Source organism: Lemur catta, chromosome 8, assembly GCF_020740605.2.
Source record: "Lemur catta isolate mLemCat1 chromosome 8, mLemCat1.pri, whole genome shotgun sequence".
NCBI classification, from domain to species: Eukaryota; Metazoa; Chordata; class Mammalia; order Primates; family Lemuridae; genus Lemur; species Lemur catta.
Window position 1 is genome coordinate 65,818,676 of NC_059135.1, and position 24,375 is coordinate 65,843,050.

General features: G+C 42.6%; 1 protein-coding gene and 1 pseudogene across 3 annotated transcripts in view; both read left to right on the forward strand.

Annotated features, from left to right (window-relative positions):
- Window positions 1-1,134: 1,134 nt before the first annotated feature.
- Window positions 1,135-24,375, forward strand: part of ACVR1 (activin A receptor type 1) — a 125,122-nt gene continuing 101,881 nt past the window's right edge. For 2 of the 3 annotated variants that reach the window (XM_045558946.1, XM_045558947.1), the window contains exon 1: window positions 1,135-1,219. The gene's annotated coding sequence lies outside the window, so the exon portion shown is untranslated. The remainder of the gene's footprint in view (window positions 1,220-24,375) is intronic. The other variant, XM_045558948.1, reaches the window with a different exon arrangement.
- LOC123644299 lies at window positions 11,166-11,284 on the forward strand (annotated as a pseudogene).

The window sequence follows — 24,375 nt, forward strand, 5'->3', positions numbered from 1 at the left end:
TTATTGCTAAGGAAGACGACTGCGAAAATGGCAAGCTCTTGCATAATAACCTAAGACCTTGCGAGGAAATGAGCAAAGTGGAGGGGGATCTGAAGGCAGGTCAGAGATGGCCTGGATGAGGACGCCGAGGCTTCTCTCTGAGAATGCAGCCCAAGTCTGGCAAGCCGCACTCGAGTTGTGCGCCGCCCGCAGTCCCGGGGCCCGGGATGCAGCCCGCCAGCCCGCCCGCCCGGCCCGCGCGCCCCCGGGAGCTGTCCAGACGGCCCCGCCCGCGCCTACCTGGGCACTCACCCGCGCCGCGCGGCCTCTCCTCCTCCCACCCAGGCCGCGGGGGCCCGGCTCGGGCCTGCCCCGCCGCCTCCCCGCCTTCGAGCGGCCCCGCGGGCCGCGCGCTCGCGGCTTCCACCCGGCCGACCGACCGGCCGGCCAGCCAGCGCCAGGCGCCCGGGGGCGGCGCGGTCAGGCTCGGCGGGGTTCGGCGGGCTCGCCCTCGGCCGGGCGCCTGCAGGGGGCGCGGGGACGGCCCCGCCCCGCCGCCTTCCCTCTCCCTCCCGGCTCCCTGGATCCGCGCCGGGAGGAAATGATGTGTTGCTGCCTGGTTAATCACAGCTCCAGACACTCATTGGCCGAGCGCTCCGCAGCCACTTCCTCCTCCTCCTCCTCCCGCTCCTCCCGCTCCGGCTCCTGCTCTTTGCAGCCGCCGCCGCCGCCGCCGCAGCCTCCCCCTCGGCGCTGGGGGAACTTTTCTACTCTCTGTGACCGTCTCCCGCACCGCCCCCGGGGGCCAGCCCCCGGCCTGCCCGCCCGGCCCGCCCGCGGCCGTCCTCCCAGCCCGAGCCTCTGCGCCTCGGGAAGTTTATTCCGCCCGCCCTCCTCCCCTTCCTCCTCCTCTTCACCCCGCCTCCCCTCCCTCCCCCGGCTCTTTCCCCCGGGTGGCTGCCGCCGCTGCCGCTGCCGCTGCCAGCCTGCTCCTCGGCCAGCCGCGCCGGCCCGAGGGCTGGGCAGCCCCTGGCGCCGCGCACCGCTCCGCCGCCGCCGCCGCCGCCGCGCGGGGCCGACCCCCGGCCCCCGGCCCCGGCTCCGCAGAGTTCCGGGCTCCCTCGCCGGCTGCACCGCCCCGCCCCGCCCCGCGCCGCCCCGCGCCGCGCCGACCTGCAGCGCCCGGCTGCCTCGCACTCCGCCTCCCCCGGCTCAGCCCCCGGCCGCGGCGGGACCAGAGGTGAGGGCAGGTCGCCGGCCGCGCCTGCGGGAGCCGGGAGGACCGAGGGAGGAGGGAGCCCAGCGGGAGAAGAGACAGGGGTTGGCGGTGGGAGGGTGGGCGTCTGCGGTGCCTCCCCCTCGCTTTCATTCCTTTCTCCCCCAAGCCCGATCCCCTCTCGGTGGGGGAAGCAGCCGCGGAACAAAACTGTCTTGCTCTGGCCCTGAACTGCTGGTGGGATATGGGGGAGGGCAGAGGCATGGAGCGGGGGTCGCGGGTTTGCACTGGGCTGTGTGTGTGTGTGTGTGTGTGTGTATGTGCGTGTAGTGAACTCCTTCAGGGTGTGCACCTCTGACTTGTAAATGGATCTGGCCGCCGGGCCACGGGGCTTACCTTCCTAGCTGAGCTTGGTAGAGTAAAGAGATGGGCGAATCACCCCCACCCTCAAAATATCCGTCTCTTCCAAGAGGAATTTTCTGCTGGAGAGACAGCCAATAAACTCTGCTCAACTCCCGCCCTCCCTCCGTTCTTCCTAGCTGCAGTTTCAAAAAGCTTCAAAGCCAGGAATGTGGGATTCATCTTCCGATCCCCAGAAGGCAAATGTGGTTACAGATGTTGCACGGTACTTTGCCAAGTTTAAAACCCTTCCTTCAACACTGTAACCAAAACAGCGAGGCTAGAACCTTGGGCGCGCTGGGGAGAGATGTGGGCCTCTGGGGCCGCTGGATTCGGTAACTTCCGTCGGGTTCTAGACTGGCTCAGCTCTGTCCAGTTTGTGCCAGATATGTCTCCCACCCTCTCCTCACCTCCTCTTTCCCCTGGAGGTTTGAATGCTCCTTGCACGAGAGAGAAGCTACTTGGGGAAGAAAACATTCCACTTAGTAGTAGCAAAAAAGTCTTGGTTGAAAAGTTGTCATTAATTTGGCTTTTGGAGAGAGGTAGCAAGGTGATACAATGGATTTGTTAATTTTATTGGGCTTTTCTTTCTTGTTTGAGGGGTGTATGATAGGCGTTAGATGATGGGAAAAGGAACCGGTTCTATACACGTATTATGTATTTTTGAAAAGAGACCCTTGAATTGAGACATAACCCAGTGGTTTTAAAGAATCCTGTCCCAGAGATGCAGATTGCTCTGACAGCCCAAGGGAAGGCGGTGGCAAAAAATAGACACCACCTCCCTTTTCCCCAAAAAAATTCTTCCTGGAAAGGTGGTGTTAAGAAATTTCAGAGATGGGCTGATCCAAGTGGCGGGCCTTAAATGGAAACACTATAGTATGTCCTGGCACTTGTCTCTGGAGGTGGGTTGCTGGCCAGGGGCCCGGGCTTGGGCAGCCAGCAGACACTAGTCTTGTGCTGACCTTAGACACTGCCTTGCCATGCAGCTTTGCTGTTTGCAGACTGCTTAAGTATGAAATAGGGGCCTCATCCATTTCACTGGTGGGGACACGGGTCAGGAGGTTATCTTAGGCTTGGATGGGACCTGGATCACTGTCTTCTAAGATCAAATCACTTATTTTGTGATTCACTTGTTTTTGTTTTCTGTCTTGGAATGAAAAAACAGAAGTCTTTTGAAGCCTGAAATGTAGACCTTAAGTTGATATAATTGGGAGTTGGATAATAATATCTCTACTATCACCCCTCATGCAGATACTCAAAGGTGGTAAATGGTGTTGAGATAAATTCTGGATAGATCACAAAGACCAAGAATTGAGATGAATATAGATTGAGTTCATTCTCTCCTTTTCCAGCTGTATTAGTGAGTTTTACTTGAGGGTGGTTTTAAATAAAACTTGATGTAGGTAGTAGTCTTACAACTTTCGTACCTTGGAAGAGAGTGATCATTTGAGTCCAAATAGGTTCCTTGCTATCTCTAAGTCATTTAAAAGAATATTAAGGATGTGGAGTAAAGATGCCATATTCAGGAATGTAATGAATTTCAGAAGTGAGGAACTTAATTTGATGAATAGCATTGTAATGATTTTTTTTTTTCAAAGTAGTGATTTACCAAATTTTCTTCATGCATCCACGAGATAACATGATTGAGTCAGTAAACAGAGGTTATACCTCTGGTCTTACCCTAGATCAGACAGAACTAGTCTTGTGATGATCATGACAGGCTTCTAGGTAATTCTCAGGGCTGGACTGAGGAGTCCAGCTTTCTGAGGGAGGGAGGGGAACAGGACAGAAATGGATTTGAAAAATGATCCTGCTCTTCAAGGTCATGAGGTGAAGATGGAATCAATGCTGGGACTGGGAGCTGTCGTCGGTGGCTTGTTTGGCTGTTGGATCCCTGCATCTTGATTTATTTTTATGTGAAGAGATCTCATGCCCAACTGGTTAGGAATTCTGCGGAAGTAAACCGTTGATGGTGGCAAGACCCTATGATATGTTTGGGTGATTTTAACGATGGGGTAATTGGGGGGTATTGGATATGTGCCAGGCACTGTGCTCAGCTCTTTACATGCCCTTTTTCATTTCCATTTTCACAACAACCATATGTTTTATTATCATTTTACCTTCTACAATAAGAAATTGAGGCTTGGCAAATTTAAGTGGTGGAGTGAGGATTTGAACCAGGGGTCTTCGGGACTCCAGAACTCATGTCCTTAGCCACTTTTGCCAGTAATTGTGCAACTGGCATTCGTTCACATATGATCTTCGTGAGTTTACCATGGCTAAGTCTCACTTAGCCTATTAATTACTTAATATTTTTCTTTAAAGCAATGATTCACTTGAAAAAAAAGACATCATCTTTTAAGAGGAAACAATATATCACTGCCACATTTGGAAAGCCAACTCACTTGTTAGGAATAGGAGATAGTCATAAAGATGCATTCATACTTGTACTGAAACCCCCAAATTCAGGATAATGGTTATTTGGGGGTGTGTGTGTGTGTGTGTGTGTGTATGTGTGTGTTGTAGGAACCTGGAATAAGGATGGAGGAGGAAGGTAGATGATATAGTATTGGTGATGTTCTGGTTTTTGGATTGGGTGCTGGGTTCATGGGTGCTGATTTTATTTTTAGACTTTATAACCTACATACACGATACATACATTTTTTGTAAAACGATAAAGAAAATTAAACACATAACCATTAACAATGATCACTTGGGGAATATTTTACTGTGCTATGCTGACTATATAGACTTAGCTTGGTGCCTTGTAAAAAGTAGGTACACAAGAACTATTGGCTGATTGACAGGACCCCAGGTAATAATTTTAAAGCAAGCTTATTGTTTGTTATACTTGAGTAAAGTTGAAGTATGTCCGTCCCCCCCTACTCCTGCCCCCACTATTTTCTCCTGCTTCCACTCTGATTTCCAATATTGTGACTAAAATAATAGCATGGGCTACCGTGAGGTTTTGCCTGACTCCAATTATGGGAGACATGGTCTGGGCTGAAGCTGGTACTTTTCAACATCACCTTGTCTTATATATCTGGTACTTGGGATGGGGCAAAGAATGCTGTGGTGAAGTGTTAAAATGCTTTCATATTTTTTCCCCAGTGGTAATTCAGAGCTGGAAGTGGTGTTTAAGTTAAAGCGGTGCCTAGGTAAAATGTTAACAACATTAAACTGGTGAGGCTGGGAAATAAAGCCATCAGATTTTAATTGGAATCCATAGAGTCTCCTGTTTTATTTTCCCAAGCAAGTACTGGGCACTGTGGCTTTATTCCTGGAAATGAGGATTTGGAATTGAGTTTCCTGGTACAAAATGCCCTCTTTGATCTTTTGGAGTGAAAACTTTGTGTTTCTTTCTGTGGCCAATTCCAGCTCTCAGAAGAACCAAATGGAAGATTTACCTCTTCGTTTTTAGTGGTTGGCCAGGGACTGCTCCTGCTTGCCATGCTAGTTTAAGAATCAGAAATTCCAAACCAGGATTTGTGTGTTGGAAAGGACTTTCAAATGAAAGACTCCTTTTGAAAGAGCTTCATCAAGTTGGTGTGGTCAGCCTTTGGTTCAGATGGGAGGTAGTTTTGCCTGAACTAACACTCTCAAAATTAATAAGAGATCCAGGAGCTTCCTTCTCAGAGTTTAAAAAGAAAAATCCACCCCCTGCTCCCAGTCTTCAAACTGACTGCACAGTTGAATAATATTCCTGTGCTCTTATAGGCAAGTTTGGGAAATCTGAGCTTGTTTATATGTCCAAAGGCTCTTATGTGATCTGTGAGAGCTTTGTTTTTCAGAGCTGCCACTACTCAGTTGTTTGATTTTTGAGTTTCACTCTCTGACCAACATTCCACTCTGCCCATTAGGGTTGCTTCATTGTTGACTCTGGGTATTTGGCCTTTGTTTCTGTGACTGGGAAAGGTAACTTTAAATTTCAGTCTTTCCAAATTTTGTGGAGGTCGTTTTTTGGTGAACAGGGTGAGGTGAAGGGGCCACATTTAGCACAGGTGTCCTGGTGATGTCCAGGAGGTCAGCTCTCCTTCACTCTAAGGCCAAACCTTGACTGCTCTTGCTCTCTGCATCACCCTTTCCCCTCTCTTGTGGAGAGCCAGATCCTTCAGGGCTCAGGGTAATCTCATTGCAAGCAACAATGCTTCCCGGATTTTGCCATTTTTGCCTTTGGAGTCTGCTAGCATTTTATCATCCTCACTCCTCATTTTGGGACTTGATTGATCTCTTTGAGGGCAAGGACTTAAAGTTATTCATTTCTTCATTTATTCTTTTGACACAATTCATTCCCCTTCACCAATTTAAAACCTTCCAAATTCTCTTACTGGACTCCTTGAAGACAGGGACTGTGTCTTTTATTCATCATTTGTGTATCTTTTGCACCTAACACAATGCCTGGCCCAGACCACACACAGTCCATGAATCTTTTTTTAATTGCTGAGAGAATGAATGGATAATTGCATATGAGGGGAGCAAAGGGACCCAGTCCTCTAGGGAATTAGGGAAATCTCAGAGAAGATGAGGCCAGTCACTGGGGTCCTTAAGGATGAGTTTGGGAAGCAGAGACGAAAGACACTCTAGGTAGAAGGAACTTTTTGATACTCCTCTATGCTTGATGTTGTAACTTGTCTGTCCTAAGTCAATTCAACAAACATTTATTGTGTTCTTTTCAGTGTATGTTCCCTTTTTTGTTTGTTTTTGTATTTAAAGGTGATGCTTCCATTTTTGGGAAGAATATTTCAACTAATTTTTTATGTTCTATGGAGCAAGGAATCCTGCATTAATGTGTGTATGGCTGGGACCTAAACACTCAGTGAATCGACCCCTTTACTCCGACTTCTTCCTGTTGCATATGTTCCCAAACAGTTGACCTGTGAAAACACAGGGTGGTAGGCAGTGCTTATGTGCAAGGTGGAAGAATGTGCATAACCTCTTTGGAAAATGGGTGGAATCCAAAGTAAACTCTTATTTTGATAGGCTTTAAGGGTTGATTTGAGCGGACACACCACATAGAACTGTTCAGCTTGCATACTTGATGGCTGGCTGTTTTGCTTATTTGTGAAAGCCAAGATTGGCCATTGATGGTCACTCTGCAGCATAGATGCCATTGAGAAATAAGATGGCTCTAGTTTTGGGGATTTTTCTTTAGCCAATTATGGAAGAATTATTGATTGAACATTGAGTTTGTTGAGAAATGTACAGAGGGGATAAGAAAGGTAGGGGTTATATTGGATAAAACTGGATGTTACAAGTGGGATGATAATTGGAGTTTAGAGAGTGGCTACTGAGAAGAATGTGCAACAAAAAGAATTTGAGAAAAAGCATTCTGGAATAAAGGGATGAGTTGAAGTGGTATTTTAAACCAAGTTCTGAATCTTCCAGTATTGCAGCTATTGATGAGGAGTGCTACACTCTGGGTGAAAATAAAATGTGTTTGATTACTCTCCTTAAGTGGTGGGTTAATGCTTGTAAGCAAACATGACCATGAAAGCTGGAGCTTTTGGAACAATTTCTCTTGTCTTGATGTCACAGACTTACAGAAGATAGCAATATACCTAGGAACAAAAAGCATAGGTGGTTATTCTAGAGTGACCCTTATCTTCCTTTTCAGGAGTAAGGAAAATGGTAAGGGACAAGTGTGCCGAATGATATTTTTCATATGTTTTTTTGCACTTGAAGAACCTGTACTGTTGTGAACAACAGGTGGCAAGAACAAATATCTTACGTGTATGGCCTAGTAAAAAAATGGAAAAGCTCAGTCAGTCAGCAGAGATTACTTTATATAAACATAAATGTTTTATTTCAGTGTTTTAAAAACATTTTTGACTCCCAGCAATACATTTTACATCACAACCTAGTACATGCAACATACATACACATGCATATTTAAAAACGAAGCTGAATTACCGGTTTTACAAAACGATATTGTAAATGTTTTGTAGTTTCTATTTAATTTTTATTAAAATTCTGGTCTCTATCTATTAAATTGATTTCACAACTTGCTAATGGGTCCTAATAAGCGGTTAGAAAAAACTGTTCTAGATATTGTGGAAATTAGCCTTAATTTGTTTATTGACTAGTTGCTGGTCTGGATGATAATTTTTTGGGGGGAGGATATGGATTTCAATCATTCTATAGAAAGTCCACACTCCTATCCTATGCTGTCTTCCCCCGCCAAATTATTTTGTCTGTGTAAGGGTCTTTGCTTGTTTCTCCAAATCAGATTAAAGTGAGTAATCTGTGGTTTGGACCAGCTCCAAGAGTGCATCATCATCATCATCTTGATCCCCATCAGCATCAAAGGTGGGGCGGCTTCATCTAAACTGGTGGCAGGAGCCACTTAGCTCCCTGTTTATTTAGATTCTATTTGAATAGGATGGCGACTTCCAGTAATAAGGGGAAAAGCAGGAGTACCTGCTGAGATCGCATGCACCCAAAGGGTGAGAGGGAAGTGGAAGAGATGACCCCATATATTGTTAGTATGGACAGCTCTTTGCAATTAAAGACATAAGAGCTTAACTGGTGGCAGCAGTCATCATTATTGTCATTGTCCTCATCATTAAAATCTCCCTGTTTTCTTGCTCCTTCATCTTGTCCCCTTTTGTTTGTCCTTCATTTATTGAGCTTTTATCGAGTCTTCCTGTGCTTTGGGCTGGACATGAAAAGCTCAGTAAAGCCAAGTTGATCTTAATGTGCACTTGAGTAGGACAGTGAAGAACTACACATCCAACTGTAAATGGCAGAATGCTGAGTATCTTGGTCGCAAGATACGGAGGGATAAGGATCAACCAACACCTTTGAGGAAGTGGCCTTTGAAAGAGGTCCCAGTTTGATGTTATCATGTTGAGAGGTATCTATATAGCTTGTGGAATAGGCAGCATTCCAAAAAGAGGGAATAGGGCAAGGAAATATGAGGTGGTTGTTTTTGCTTAGGAGCCATGTTGTATAAAACAGTTGCACATATTTTTAATCACTAGAATCAGACTCTGTCCCAAGACCTAGCCTCCTAGGGAGGTATGTATGCAAGACCTGAGACAACTGGAAAGAACAGCAGGTTAATTGTTAAAAGTGCTTTGTGATTCGACTTGACTATACAAAGTCAGTAAGGTGAGCATCACAGAGGCAAGCCTAGAAAGGGAGATTGGGAGCCACACTATGGTTTATTTTGAATGCCAGGCTGAAGGTTAAGATGATACATGCACAGCTGGCCTTCATCAGGCCCCCTTGTAGTATCTCATGTAATGCTCACTCTACTCTGTGAAGTACCTACTCTTATTATCCCAATTTTACAGAAGGAGGAATTGAGACTGGGAGAGGTGACGTGACATGTTTGAGGTCACACATCTGGACTGTAACCCCTCTCTATAGCAGAGGTTGAAAACTGGTGGCCCCTGAGCTGAATACACCTCACATTTGTGCCCTGTATGATACTGTATTTAGAACATTTTTTGTTTTGGCAATGGTTGCCATCATTTAAAAATGGGGAGATTTCATTAAAAGATTTCAAATTTTCAGCTGCTCCTGCAACGTTGAAAACTCTGGCAGCACCAGGATGGCGTTCCTGCAGGAACCTGCCAGAGCTACTTGTGATTGTGTCAGTCTGAGGGGACATGGGCACTGTGTTCACCACAGTCCCAGCTCGTCCTGTTTTCTCCCAGACACCGAGGCCCAGCATTAGTTGCTATTTATTGTTTATTCTTGTGTTGGTGGGTTTCTTTCTTTTTTCTTTTTTAACTCTTAGCCTGCATCATTTCTGTCTGCTAACTGCATCGTGCCTATAGGTGTGTGGGTTTGAGCCCCTCTCACATGGCCTTCTGTTGGCCAAGGTTGATGGGGCTAGTGGCAGAGGGTGGGATGCCTGGAGGCTGGGAGGAAATGAGAATGGATGGAGCTAAGGTTTTGCCCTTGGGCTGGAGAAGCCACAGGGCTTGGCAAATAAATTACTTTTGTGATGAGAAGGAGGGTAGGGGGTGGACAAACATACTTGAATTCTGGAACCTAGATGACTGGGAGAATGGCATTGATCTTTAAAGAAAATGAAAAGTTGGCAAGAGGAGTGGGTTTGAGATAGAATGTGGCGTTGCGGTGGAGGTTCTGGTGGAACAAGAACATAGAAGTCTTGCTGGAGTTCTGTGAGAAGTTGGGAAGTTGGTTCTGAACCCTGGGGATAAGGGTTTGAGGCTTTGGCTTTGTATTGGTTATTGGATCTGTTTTGGCACTGGTAAGAGGATCGGAATGCTCTGGAGGAAAGCATCCTTTTGGAAATGGGAAGAAGCTTTTTATTATTGACCAGGAATAGCCAGCTACAAACAGTTCAAAGTCTCTTATTGACTTTTTTGGGTCAAGTGCCTTATCTTGCAAATAAATCAAATGTTTATCCTAATTAAGGAGTAAAATCACAGTCTTCAACTTTTGAACATGGGAACCGATAAACATCTGCTCATAGAATCAAAGGCAGATATGCTGTTTGATGGGTGACGCCTGTAACTCACGTTTACATCTATTTTGCTAAACGTTATTTAGGTGAAGCTGATTCTAACTATGGCTTCTTTTTTTTTTTTTTGTATCACAGGTGATACAAAAGGGGAAAAAGAGGTTGCTGGAGCCCTGAGATGAGGAAAAAGTGCCAGAGTAGAATGACTCTGCTAGAGATTTACCCTTGCTTTTAGCCAGTTTAGAATGGAATGTCCTTTTCAAATTCAGATGAGTTTTTTTTTTCCTTGGCTTGTTTGCTTAGGATTCCCTCCAACTCATTGTTTCTTAATCAGCTAGGTCCACCTCAGCTCCTCTCCCTTCTCCCACTTGGTTCCCCTTTGATCCCTTAAAGTCATATGGTTTTAGGGCATTCTGAGCATTGGTGGGGTAAATCAACCTCAGATGTCGGTGTTGTGCATGGAAATCTTCCTGGAGGGCATTTCTTTTGTTCTCAGAGATTTGTCTCCTTTTGGGGCCACACAACTCTGACTTTTTAAAAAAAAATTTGAATTGGTGTTTTTATTTTCATCCCAGATAGCACAGTAATGTGGGTTCCTATACATTTTTTCTTAGAAATTAAATAATTTCATTAAGAGGTTTTATGTTTTGATATGTTTATATTATGAAAGGAATACGTGTACACAATGCAAGATATGAAGTAAAGGAAAGGTGTACAGTGAGACCATTGTCAGTAATGGACTGTTTAAATATATAGGATTCAGTACTGTCTGAGGTTTCAGGCATCCACTGGGGGTCTTGGAAGGTATCCTCACACCCACAGATAAATCATTCTATCTGTCTATATGTCTATCTATTTATCTCCTATATATCTGAGGGTAAATACCAAAGATTGAAATTGCTGAATCTAAGGGCATCTGCATTTTAAATTTCAGTATAGGTTGTATCATGAATTTGGTTTTTGTTCTGTATTTGTGAAGCCATGTGGCATGGTGAGAATGAGAGAACAACCCATAGACTCAAGCACCAGTCTACTCTCCGGTGTAAATCAATTTTGTGGCCCAGGAAAGTCCTTTTCTTAACCTTTGTCTTCGTGGTGTTTTCCTTTTCTCATCTGTCAGGAAGGGCACAGACAGCAGTATCGTAGCCAATGAGGTTTGTCCGAGGCGTGATTATTGCTAATTGAAAACTTTTTCCAATACCCCACCATGCAATATAGTCGGCATTAGCAATTTTCGATACCCTCTTCGGAGGCACTAAGAAAAGAAGAAGGACGTAGACTAAGTTATTTCTAAAGTTTAAAAATTTGTTCATTCTCTTTCAGTCTTTCTCTTTTTTGTTCCTTCCAGTAAATGGAGCTTGTTTTTTTTTTTTTTTTTTTTTGTTTGTAAGTTTGAGTCTGTGAAGAACTCAGGGCTTTGGAAGCCTTGCTAACCACAGCTTTACTTTGATTGTTTTAAAGCACCATGTCTGGTTTGTGCTTTATGTTAAAAGCAGAGCTTCTATGGCCGATTATCTTTTTCTTTTTCTTTTTTTTTTAAATATGGTGAGTGGTAAGTAGGCATTTAGTGACCAAGAAACTCATATAGTCAGCTTTTTATTATTGATCAGGAATAGCGGCAAAGGATTTTTAGACTTAGGGAAAAAGTTTTATTTTTATAATAGCTTTAAAAAAGGCAATAGGCATATGACAGTCAGTCTTTAAAAAAACAGCAATATTTTATTTATGACTTTGGAACGTACCAGAGGAGACAGCTTTTGATCTTTTGAAGTATTTTGTAATGTGAAGAAGGTAAAATAGGGATTATTGAAATTTTGAGCTATGTAACCAGTATTGCTTCATCTGATGATTGGATTTCCTGGTGGTTAGCAAACTGGATGTATTTAAAAATTGAAGCCCAAGTAAATAAACTTTAATATAAAATTCATGTTTATTCCTTGTACTATATTTTTTTCTTTAGAATTTGCTCTCCCAAAAGCAAGCAGTGTGTTTGAATTCCAAGTTCAAAGACTTGGAAATTTTGAGTTCTTCATGTAAATGTAATTTTTCTGGAAAATTTTTGAGCCTTTTTTACTCATTTAAAAAAATCACTTATTAAATCCCTTTTTAATTTCCTTTTTTTTTTTTGAGACAGAGTCTCACTTTGTCTCCCTGGTGGAGTGACATCATCGCAGCTCACTGCAACCTCAAACTCCTGGGCTCAAGGGATCCTCCTGTCTCAGCCTCCTGAGTAGCTGGGACTACAGGTGTAGGCCACAACGCCTGGCTAATTTTTCTATTTTTAGTAGCGATGGGGTCTCACTCTTGCTCAGGCTGGTCTAGAACTCTTGAGCTCAAGCAATCCTCCTGCCTCAGCCTCCCAGAGTGCTAGGATTACAGGCGTGAGCCCCACCGCGCCTGGCCTAAATCTCTTTAAGTGTAGAGATTTATTCATCTAGCTGTAGAGTAGCAAATAAAAGAAAAAGGAAACAAATGTTCTACAAGAGGTTAGGTTTATATATATATTCATAAAATGGAAAAATGGAACCTTATGTGATCAGTAAAAAGACTATTTTAGATAAATTATTAGAGACAGATCTCACTTTAAAAGTTACTTTCTCAAAGAGGCTTTTGTTGGCTAGTCCATCCTTAATTCTTTTCTGTATCTTACGTATGCTACCCTATATATACTCTAAGTATGTATATGTGTGTGTGTGTATATATATATATATACACTATCAATATAAATAGGATATGTCTACTTGATACAGTGTGTGTGTATCCTTTGCCTGGTATACTGCCCTATCCATTGTAGACATGGAGAAAGTTTTGCAATGAATTAATGATCACAGAGAGTACTCAGAGTAATATTACATAGAAAAAGCAGGACACTAAAAACATAGTATGATTCCATTCATGTAAATTATGTACAATAAAGTAGTACAGTTCCATACACATAAACATAAAACATAGTACAGTTTCAGATTTGTAGTTATATACATATGGATATAGAGGAAAAAAAGATCGGTAGAAAAGCAAAATGTTAGCTCTGCGCTGTGGGTCATGCATAATTTTGAAGAGACAATCTTGAAATACAAATGAGTGGAGTAAATATTAGAAGATTATGTCACCTCGATAATGTATTTTACCCTTTCAGCATTAAAGGTGGTCACCTTACCTAAAATGATGTATTACAATACCATGGCCTTTTCTCCTCTTGAGTAAAATGTACTGTATCTCTGTAGTGTGACAGGTTTTATATCTACTTTAGGATTAAATTATGATCTGAGAGTTGCACTTTAAAGAAACTGGTTTTAATTTCACATCAGTTGAAGTTAAAGGGTAGAGAAAGTATATTAGATCTGGTACAAGTGTCTAATTATAATTATTGACACATTTTCAAATGCTCTCTTAAGTGTGATGCATTGCCCATGTTTTTGACAGCTGTGACTACATTAAACCTGCTGGAGTACTCTTTTCACAAAGGTTTGTTTAAACTTAGAATTGTCAGAAGGATTCTTCATAAAGTAGAAGAACATAGACTTAGAGGTGAAATGGTAGTTCATTTCCCACTGTGCTTCTTGTTGAGTTTTAGTCTGTTAAATGTTAAACAGAAGATTTTCTGGATTTAGTTTTCATGTCAGGAAACCTGGGAATTTTATTTTCTTATACAGTAAAAAAAAAAAAAAAAAAAAAAGCATGGTGTTGTTCTTTTGTGGTTTGACTCTGCAATGCTAGTGTAGATTCTACTTATTTTTCCTGCTGAAGGTCTCCAACCACATAAATTCAAACTGACAGACTTGATACTGCATAACAGCCTTGTTTTCTAAACGTCTCCCTCAAAGTTTATGCATTATCTCCTTTTCGTGGCCATTCCCTCCTTCTATACAGATTTATTGAGTAGCTATTATGTGCCAGGCACTGAATGTATAGATAGAAAGGCTGTCAGAGAGCTCAGCTTGGCAGAGACAGAAAAATAAATAGCCAGTATACAATAGAGTGAAGTGCCAGATCGGAGCTCTAAACATGAAGTTGAGATGAGCAGTTCTGTTTGAGAGGGCATCGAAGGTCATCTTCTCAAGGGAGTGATGTTCTTGAGCATCCTGAAGGTTGAGTAGGCAGTCATCAGGTAGAGAAAAGGAGAAAAGGCTTTCCAGGCACAGAGGCTTACAGTAAAGACAGCATCCTTTAAAACTGACCATGGCCACAACCTTAGTACTCCACGTGTGGTAGTCCTTGGATCAGCAGTGATGGCATCACTAGAGCTGTGGTCTCAGGCCGACCTGTATCCTACTGAGTTAGAGTCTGCTTTGCAACAGTATCCCCGGGTGATTTGGATGCTTCTAAAAGTTTGAGAAACATCGGACTCCAGCACAGGAAGGGATAAAAGATGGGAATGCTGAGAAAATAGACCACCTGCAAAGGAGTTTCATTTTTTTTTTTTTTTTTAAGCACAGGGTTAGATAATGGAGAAGTAACATTATCAGATCTATGTTTTCTGAAAATTGTATGGAAGTCTATGTAGGGCAGCATTTACCAAGAATGTTTGTTGAAATCTTAATTGTACATAAGGTGCGTCACAGAAAAAAGTCCTCATAAGTTTGGCAGATGCAGGACATTATATCTTTCTTTTAATGTAAAGTATCTTAGTACATTGAAAGTTCTGAGATGTTGGCATTGAAGAGAACCATTAACTTAACCACTTATCCTGGGATGTCCCTGGAGTATTCCACCTTTATTCCATAGTGGATCCCTGGGTAGCCTCACAGCTGTTAATACCACAAGGATAGTGGATACATTGTGCTGAACACATTTTTCTGAAATGCTAGCACTGCTTCCCAAATTTCAGACACTGCCTTATCTGAGTGGGGTGGACTGACTGTCCGGGTTTGCCTGGGACTCGTGATGTGCTGGACTTTCAGTGCTAAAGTCCTGGGCAAGCCAGGGTGAGTTGGGCACCCTTCCTATCAGTTTGCCATATATATGACTATTTACTTTCTTTAGGTACACTCAGCCTTTTCCCCTCCAATTCTTGCTTCAGGCTCATTCTAACGGACTGGTTCTCAAACTTGTCTGCATTGGAAACACCTCCTGGGAAGTTTCTAAACCTGATGCCTGTGCCCACCACATGAGGTTGTGATAGTCTATGCAGGGGTATATATGGCCCATGCTGTATGGGGTGGAATTTTTCAGAGGTCCCCAGTTTATTCATGAAAGTTTATTCAAAGCACTTATACTTGTGGAAATGCAGTCTTAATGTGCTACTTAGGAGTTTATTTTAATATCTAATAGGAAAAACACTAAGCAATAAAAAGGAAAAAAAAAGCCGAAGAAACACCTACCTAGCAGTACGTTGGGGGACCACTGGTAGTACATGTTCCACACTTTGGGAGACGCATAGGGGGAGTAGCCGTCTAGGCAAGAGATGAGGGGGGCCGGAGCTTGTTGTTGGCCGTTGTAGCTGGAGAGGATGTTGGAGCCTCAGTGCTGTCTGGGAGGCGGAGCTGATGAGCTGTGGTGACTGATCTGATCTGTAGGGTGGGATCAGGTGGATGGTGATCAGTTAACAGAATAGGGAGGAGAGTGGAGAATGCTGGAAAGTTACAGGCTCAGTTTGAGCAGACTGGTGGAGCTGTCCAGTGGGTAGTCAGAAGAAAAAGAATTAATAGCTCAGAGGAGAGGGCTGCACAGATGAGAGCGTCTCCCTCCTGGTCCAGGGGGCAGTGAAGTTCAAGGGGGAATCGGAATCTCCTGGGGGAAGGGGAGAGGGTGGATCTGCCCCTTGGGCCCAAGGGATGAGGCTTGGAGGACCCTGAGAGAAGAGCCTGGGAGGTAGGAGGACAGACAGAGGCTCCTCTCATCACAGAGGAAGGCAGGGCCCCTCCCAGGTACTCCTGGGAAGCAAATGGGAGAAGAGCTCAGGAGGGCAGTTTGTGTTGGTAATTTAGTCGTCTTTAGCAATGTTTGTGTAAGTTTGGCACGAGGGAGGAAACCAGATATAGTGGGTTGAGAGGGAGGAGACGGCTAGAGCAAGTGACTTTTTCTAGAATTTTTAAATGAAGAAAAAGCCTGGCATAGAATGGGATCTTAGGGAATAAATCTGGGTTAGTCATCTGGTTACTCATGGAAGTTATTTCAACAAGGGAAAAAAATTACAAGGAATATTCAGATATTCACAGAAAAAGTGCCAGAGCCCTCTGGGGCTCCACGGAATGCCTTTACTTTCAAATTGTAGCCACTCAGCTTCCCTGCAGCTTCCCTGGTCATTCCCTGGGCACAACAATCTCAGTTTCTGAATTTATATATTTATAGATGTCATTAAGGATTTTTTAGTGGTGATGATAAGGCAGCATCTGGTTAAGGGTTCAAGCTTTGTTGCTATGTAGCGCACGTTTGTGGAGGGCTTTGTAGTTTACCAAAGCAACACCATGTCTCACGTGATCTTCTTAACCTCACGCAGGAGGCAGGGCAGAGAATAGTGTTATTTTATTTTACAAGGGGAAAAAAAAAAACCTTTGAAGTTTGAATATATTAGGGAGAACTTGCTGATGGTTAATAATGTACTGATGGATCAGGGTAGAATCCTGGCCTCCTGGTGCAATATTTCTTCCATTATATTGAGGAGGAGGATGTCTCCATTTTTTTCCCAATTAGTTTATAAATTCCTTTAGGGCAGAGATGGTGTGTTCACTGTTGAGACCTGGGTTGGTAGTGGGTAGGAGGGTCCTTTGGCCCAAGCTTCCCACTCACAAGGGGCTTCACATTAATCTTGACATTACCTTTGAATGATAGAGTCCTAGAAATATGCTAACAGGATTGAAGGAAGGTGATGTGGATCATCTAACTTTGAACTTGTGTCTTACTACTGGACCATGTAATTATGTTGAGACTAGCCTGATAGTATTGCCTGGCATGTTTTTTAAGTATTTAAAACATGCACAGTGTTTGTTACCCTGTTTCATCATTAAAAAAATATTTTAATACCGGAAATCAACTGCAGTGGAAGAGGTCCAAACCTCTCTGGACTTCAGCGAGGCCCTTCTCTGTTTGTGTGTGGAGGGACATGAAGATGCATCAGCCCCTCTCACAAAGCTTTAAGTCCGGTAAAGCTGATCTTGTTTTGTAACTACTACACAGCACACGATGGGCTGTGTAGTGGTTACAACAAATACTTGTACTTTTAAATGGAGGGAGGTGTTATTTTGTGTTATACATTCTCCATTTTATCACAGTGGACCACTGTCAATTTTTAAATTTCTAAAATTATCTTTCCCATGAGTCATTAAAGATACACTGTTAGGATTTGGGGAAGGAGAATGATGAAAGAGAATACAGAAATGGGATCAGCAAGTTTTAGGACAAGAGACGAGAGGTTTTGAGTGAGTGGTGAACAGTTGAAAGCAGGAAGGAGTCACTCAGGGGAAGCTGGAACTACGTGGAGGCACTTTTAAAAAAGCACACCAAAGGGATTTGAGGATGAGATAGGAGTAATTCAAATCTGATGATATCTTAGAGGGTAAAACTGAAGGCTTTTCTTTCCAATCTTAATTATAACCATAGGACAAAAACACATAGCACTTTTTTTTCTACCTCTACTAAGGGCTGGTTGGATATAATCTCTTTTGTAGATTCATGTCAAAGAATCTGCACTTCAGAGTATATTGAAATTTATTTTTTGGGATGTCATAGGTTGAGGAAAAGAATAAACATTTGACTCCTGGCTGGGCATGGTAGCTCACTCCTAGAATCCCAGCACTCTGGGAGGGTGGCTTGAGCCTAGGAGTTCGAAACCAGCCTAGGTAACATAGCGAGACCCCATCTTTATAAAAAATTAGCAAGGCGTGGTGGTGTGCACATTTAGTTCTAGCTACTATGGAGGCTGAACTAGGAGGATCACTTGAACCTGGAAGTTAGAGGCTGCAATGAGCTATGATCATGTTGCCCAATCCAGCCTGGGCAACAGAGCAAGACCCTGTCTCACCAAACAAAACCCCAAAACCAAAAAATAAAAACAAAAACAAACTGACTCCCTTTCTTATGTTTACATAAAAATTTCAAGCTGCTGGTTCATGATGAAGCAAGGAACTTTTTAGTCATCGAAGAGATTTAGGTGGATGAGTTAATGTTTGGTCATCAGAAAATGTAGCATGAGGAGCATGTTTCTCTTGGGAGGAGAAAAAAGCAAAATATGAGTCAGAAAAAACATAAAGTCATTTCCCTGTACTTGATTCAACCACCCGTCTGCTGAAGGTCCAGCGACCCTGCAAGTATAATTCAGACAGTAATGACCACCGGCATTTGTAGCCAACTGTACAGTTTATAAAGCTGTTTCCGCCCAAACCACCCACAGTTGCTGTGACTCTAGTAAAGTTGGCACTTCTGATGAAGGAGGGCACAGATGAGTTGTTCTTGGGAAGGTGCTTTGATCGATTTAAAGCCTAAAAATGCCATCTGTGGGTCTAAATGGGACAGAATTTTCCTTTGCAAGAGCCTATCAGTTGTTCATTGGCATTTATGAAAAATACTAAGAGGTGGTAAACTAGCCTGTAACACTGGGAAAATGTAAAGTTTGTTTTGTGGATAAAGACAGACACTCTTCTGTGCATTTTGGATTTGCCAGTCCTACGGCAGAGCACTATCATTCTCTCCCTCTCTCTTTACTCTTGATCTTTCAGAGATTTTTATGTTGTGTTCTCTTTTGCTGGGGATTGAGATATCATCAAATCTTTGTGCAAATCAAGAGAGATAACTAGCTAGAAATACGTCTATAGGATATGGGTATGAAATGTTAGGATTAAAAAAATGCTTCTATCATTTTTTTTTAAAAAACTCTTTTAGAGTCTATTTGATTCATGCTTTTAGCTCTTCAATTTTTCTTTTGCTTTTTTCTGAATACCAGTTATGTGTTAGGCTCTGTGCTGATGACATGGGGACCCAAGTTGCTGTTCCTGGCTTCAGGAGAGTTCACAGCTTAGTAAGGGGAAACGTGAATCAGTGGTTACAGTATAGCTTGGCAGATGCAGAAGGTGCGTAGACCATGAGGCAGTGATCCAAAGGGGGAGCAGTTGACTGGCTTTGGGGGGAAGGCTGTAGGGAAGGTTCTGACCCTAGAAGGTATTAAGTGCATACTTTAATAAGTGGAAGTTAGCCTGGCAATATAGGGGAAGGGTATTCTAGCACAGGGAACATTCAGTGTAAAGATACTAGGCATAAGAAGAGCATGGTGTATGCTGGGAACCACAAGTTGTTTAATTGGACTGTAGCTTAGGGTACGAATGGGAGTTGATGTGACACAAGGCTGGAGAGGAGGGTGAAGGCTATACCATGAAGACTACTTACTGTGTGCTGAATGATTCCGCTCTTATTCCCAAACTGTACTAGCTATGGGGAATTTTATGCAGGCAAGGGATCTGATTAGATTTGGATTTTGGAACAGTCACTGGCTGCAGTTTTAAGGATGATTGTTTAAATTATATGTATTCATCTATGGTGTGGACTGAAGAGTGTCCCGCTCCACTCGTGTGTTGAAGCTCTAACCCCCAGTGTGGTGGTATTTGGAGATGGGGTCTTTGGCAGGTAATTAGGTTTAGATGAGGTCATGAGGGTGGTACCCTCCCGATGGGATTAGTGCCTTTATAGGAAGAGACACCAGAGAACTTTCTCTCTCTCTACCCTGGTGAGGACACAGGGAGAAGGCTGCCCTCTCTAAGCTGGAAGAGAGCCTTCACCACAACCTGATCGTGCTGGCTCCCTGATCTCAGACTTCCAGCCTCTAGAGCTGTGAGGAAGTAAATTTCTGTTGTTTGAGCTACTCAGTCTGTGGTGTTTTGTTATGGCAGCCAGAGCAGCCCGATACAATCTATTTATTATTTGGGTAATTGTGAAACTAGGGACAGAAAAGATATTATAATAATTCAAGTTAGTAGCAATCATTTGGCTATTCTGTTCTGTTTTAAAAATATTTGAACATGGAACAATTCATTTTTACTTAAAATTTATTTTTGAGATGTTACTGTTAGAATATCACTAGCTAAGGTAAGTTTTAAAGCGAGAATTTTCTCCCTTCAAACATCTCAACATAGTACCTTTCATAATATTAAAGTAATCCACTAATGCCATTTACTATAGAAGCCTTGGGTCTTTTTATTGTCTTTCATTCAGCAGGTTGGTACAGCTCAATTATCAGTACCTGGTACCTAGTGCCTGAGGGTTAAATCTGTTACACAGTCCTCTGCTGCTTCTAATTTTGCTACTGTGACATTTATACTGTTTTAAAGAAATCTTCTGTGTATGCTTTCAGGAATTCCATGGGAATTAATATCGTTCAGAGGATCATGGAACTATGGCAGATTGTGGTGTTTGTGATAAAATTGCTACCTATCCCGTGTGTGTTTGAAAAACTATTTAAAAGAGAATATTTTTAAATAGTTTTCTTTGTGCGTGTGAAGATGTGTCTTAGACATCTTATCCAGCACTTAACTCTGTGCCTAATATTTTGAGATTGAGTCTAGGTTTCCTTTTCTGTTTCCAAGGTCTTGCTCTTCATTTTTAAAACTCTGTCCTTTTCCCTCAACTCTCTCTGATTTGTCCTCTTTTTGGCTTTTTCCCTTGAGCTTAGAAATAGGCTTAAGTCTTCTCTATCATTAAAAAAAATGTTTTGACCCCTATGTCTTTCATAAGCCACTTCCTTAGGAAGCATTTCAGAAAAGAGTCCACATTTATTACTGCTGCCTCTTTAGTCTCTGGTCTTCAGAACATAACATTCTTTCTCTCCTAATATTCGTCTGATGTTGCTCCCATACGTTAAATGTTTCTGAAGTGCCTACCAAATGCCAGGATTAGACGCGCGTGCGTGTGTGTGTCTTTCTGTCTCAGGGGTGTTCATGACTTACCCAGGAGACTCTCCGTAGGGTCACAAGATCGGGAGGAGGTATTTAGTCCATCCATTAAGTGCCTGCCATTGCTCTGCATTGTACCCTGTGAGTGCACCCTCATCCGTCACTGAAATTGTGCAAAGCTAGGGAATGTGATATCTGCTAAGAGCCCACTCCGCCTTTGGACAACTCTGGTAAGGTATTTTTTTGGTCTATAGGAAATACAGCTTCTGTTTATCCTTTGCTCATAGATCTTCCCTTTTCAGCTATACAAAATAGAGTATAATAGTATTTTTGACGTGATTAGAGCTGTCATGTTCACCCTTCTTATCTTTTGTAAGCAGAATATCTCCAAGTGGTCATCACCATCCTTGCCTACCTTGTTGCCCACCCTTCTGTTTGATTTAAAGTCTTTAAAAATCAGTATCTAGAGATGATTGCAATATTCTTGATTGGGTTTTCTCTCCCTCTCTCTCTCTCTTTTATTTTACGTCCATGCCTGTATTACGCAGCCAACACTGCTATATTTCAGATTCCAGACAGCCGCATGGTCCTGCTTGCATAGTTGACTGCCAACAGAAACCCCAGTCTTTTTCCTAGATGCTACTGCCATGTCCTCTCTCCCTCACCCTGTGTCTGCTTGTGCCCCCATCTTTTATTCCTTTTACTACATGTAGAACCTTAAATTTACCTTGGTTAAATTCCATTTCCATCATTTTAGGGAAGATAGGTGTTTTTCCTAAACAGCACCCTTTGAATGTAGTAACTTAACAGATACATTTGTTTAACTTTTTATTCATCTTGACCACAAATATTTCATAAGAGATTTTTTTCAAATGCCTTGTTAAAATCTGGATGCGTATGGTCCCTTGAACTGTCAGAATGTAGGAATTTTTTTTTTTTTTTTACGGGACAGGGTCTTGCTCTGTCACCAAGGCTGGAGTGATCACAGCTCACTGCAACTTTGAACTCCTAGTCTCCTGAGTAGCTGAGACTACAGGTGTGCACCACCATGCCTGGCAAATTTTTAAATTTTTTTTGTAGAGATGGGGTCTCACTATATTGCCCAGGCTGGTCTCAAACTCCTGGGCTCAAGCCATCCTCCCACCTTGGCCTCCCAAAGTGCTGGGATTATAGGTGTTAGCCACTGGGCCCAGCCAGGAATCTTAATGAAAAAGGAACTGGATTAATCTTATACGACTTGCTCTTACTATTGGGGTGCCTAGGGATAAACACTTTCTAGGTGTTTAAAATCCATTCTCAAATTTTGTCTGGGACTTTGGTCTGTGTCTGTATGGGCTGTTGGTATTTTTCCCTCATTTTAATTTTCTGAAACATCTAGTGATCACATGATCCTTTCTGATGTGGTTCTTTGCCGACTTCCTTTTCCTAGAATTTTGAATTTTCTGAGATTGCTTTTCCTCTCTTTTTCAATCTCTGTCTTCTGAGATTCTCTGTACCTGCATTGTCCGATAAGGTGGCCATTAGCCACAAACAGCATACAGACGTTACGGGCTCTAAGGAATCTACTGACTTCAGGTTGAAAGCCAGAGCAGGAAACGCTGACACATGGAGTAGAAGGTTAAGGTCGACTATTCCGGGAATCAAGAGAGGAGCATGAGAGAGAAGTGGTCACAATTTAACCAGTTTGACTTGCTTGTTGCTGTTGCCAGATTATCCATGTATGCTCGAGGCCCTGTCTGCTGCTAACAATGAGTCATTCTTGCAAATAAAGTACATATTAATAAATTTATGTGTAGAGTATTTTTTACAAAATCCTATGACTAGTGTGCCAAGAGGTAATGAGTTTTGGAAGCAAAATAAGTCAGTAAATTGACAATTTGGACACATGATTCTGTAGTGCTGCTAACCTTACTAGGTTATTCAAATACTATACAATAATGTTTGTAGACATTTTTTAGTATTTGAATATTTTCTTTATGCTACCGTTTTTGTAAATACTACTGAGCTTAATATTACTAAGCAATTTTAAAAAGATATTCATAATAGTGAGTAAAGAGTATTGGAAGTATTTCAGTACTACCCAGGAATTCCCAGGAATTCCAATTTTTTGTTTCTAAATCATGAAAATTTGATATCTATAGAGAATTTGAAAACAATAGTCTATAGTTCTTATCCCAAGAACTATTTGTTCCTCATCTATAATATGATAGGTATAGAAATTGAGACTAAGCATTCAGAGACTGTTATGGCGATTTGACATTACCATGACTGAACAAGTGGTCATGGACTGAACTCATTGAAGAAGGTGTTTTACAAAAGTATTTGTCTATTACAGATGGTAATTTATTTGGATAAGCACTGGTTTAGGTGAAACATAGTGATTGCTTGGACCAGGCCTACAAATATGAGAAGAGGATGGGTAGAATCAGGATATACTTTGATGATAGAGCCAAAGGGATTTGCTACTGGATTAGATGTCAGATTATTCTAGATTATTTTTCCCTCTCAAGTGCTTCACTTGTAAGATGGGTATAGTTATGAGAGCCACATTCATGATTGTTGTAGCTATGTCAAATGCTTCTTTGAGCTTGCTGGAAATCCCTCATGCATATTGCTGCTAATAAAATCTTCCTAACCCAATCATGTATTTAATAATTCCCTTTACTCATCAACTGCTCACCATTTTATATGGAAGAAACTTTAAACTGCATATGTTGACTTTTAAGATATTAGGTGCATCTTCTTTCAGACTCTTCTCCTTGGTTATCTTCTACCACATCCTTTATATTCTTAACAGTAGCCCAGCTAGACTGCCTACTGTGCCAGTCAGTCTCCTGCTGCATAATAGACCACCCCAAACATGGTGGCACGAAACAATAGCCATTTTATTGTGCTCACAATTTATTGAGTCAGGGATTTGGAACATGCACAACCAGGACAGCTTGTCCCTGTTCCACAATGTCTGGGACCTCAGCTGGGAATACTTGAAGGTTGGGGTCTGGAATCATCTGAAGGCTCCTTTATTCACAACGTCTGGCAGCTGATGCTGGCTGTTGGCTGGGCGCTCAGCTGGGGCTGTCAGCTGAAACACCTACATGTGGTCTCTCTGCATGGGCTATTTTGAGCTTCCTCAGAGCATGGCGGCTGAGTTCCAAGAGCCAGTGTCTCAAGAGACAGGAAGTGGAAACTAACAGTTTCTTAAGACCTGGTTCTAGAAACTGTTACAGTATCACTTCCACTATATTCTATTGGTCAAGCTGTGACAGAGCCTGATTGTAGGGGAGAGGATATAGATCCCACCTCTTCATGGGAAGAGAGCCAAAAAATTCTGAAGCCATGTTTTAAAACTGCCACAGCCTACTATTCACGAGACTTCCTCTACACTCTAAGTCCCTCTGTCAACTGCTTTCTTCCTCCACTCCCTGCACCCCTCCCCCGTGCAAATGCCATCTCAGTCTCTCTGCAGCCTTTCTTGGATCTCATCTCCTGGCTAAAGTCAGTTTCTCCCTTTTCTGTGTTCCTGTAGC